Below are 845 nucleotides of genomic sequence, written 5' to 3'. Positions count from 1 at the left end.
ACAACTTTCCCTGACTCAGCATCACACTGAAATCCTGCATTTGCTCCTTATTCTGAAAATATGTGTACCTCCTACCTTGAAGACAGTGAGTGAAAAATGGCAAAGAGCTGCGTAAGTGGCCTTAGCCCCTGGACTTCCAGAAACATTAAGCAGAACTGCTGATGAGAAGTTTTTGGCTCCAGTTACTTACCTCTTCTAATAAGACCAGCATCACTAACATTCCTCTACATTCATGTGGTGTTTCACTTTAAGAAGTAATTTTACAAAATGGACTGTATTTCTTCCTCACGATATCCTTGTGAACTAAATAGGTAAGATATTTTTCATTTTCCTCTGTTTTTGGAAATGAGAACTGCTGAGGCCCACTAAGGTGAATGACTTCTCCAGAGTCACACTGCTCTCAAGTGAGAGGTGGCCTAGGATGGGCGCTGTCTTTAGCCTACATTGTATGGTAGTGTTGTTGTCGTTGTTTTGCCGTCAAGTCGACCCTAACTCATAGAGACCCCTCCTTGGGATTCCGAGGCAGTATCACTACGGAAGTAGGATTGCCCAACCTTCCTTCCGAGGAGTGGCTGGTGGGTTTGAACTGCCAGCCCTCTGGTGAGCAGTCAAGTGCCTTAGGCACTATGCTACCAGTACCTTCTCCTAAATCAGGCTGAGTGGTGAGAAAGAATCATTCATAGATTAGCTGGAAGGTTTTTTATCAGAAATAAGGAGCCTTCCTTATTAGGAAGGGAGGGGACCGCAAAAAAAACCAGCAACATGAAACAAGAGCTATACATATCTCTGGCCAATCTCACATTCCTTTGTTGTGTGTTTGAAATACCGTGGAGGGCAACTTGCTT

The sequence above is a fragment of the Orycteropus afer genome, unplaced genomic scaffold (genome assembly GCF_000298275.1).
Source record: "Orycteropus afer afer isolate SDZICR_OR568_19922 unplaced genomic scaffold, OryAfe1.0 scaffold01359, whole genome shotgun sequence".
In the NCBI taxonomy this organism is placed as follows: domain Eukaryota; kingdom Metazoa; phylum Chordata; class Mammalia; order Tubulidentata; family Orycteropodidae; genus Orycteropus; species Orycteropus afer.
This window is presented reverse-complemented; position numbering follows the sequence as displayed.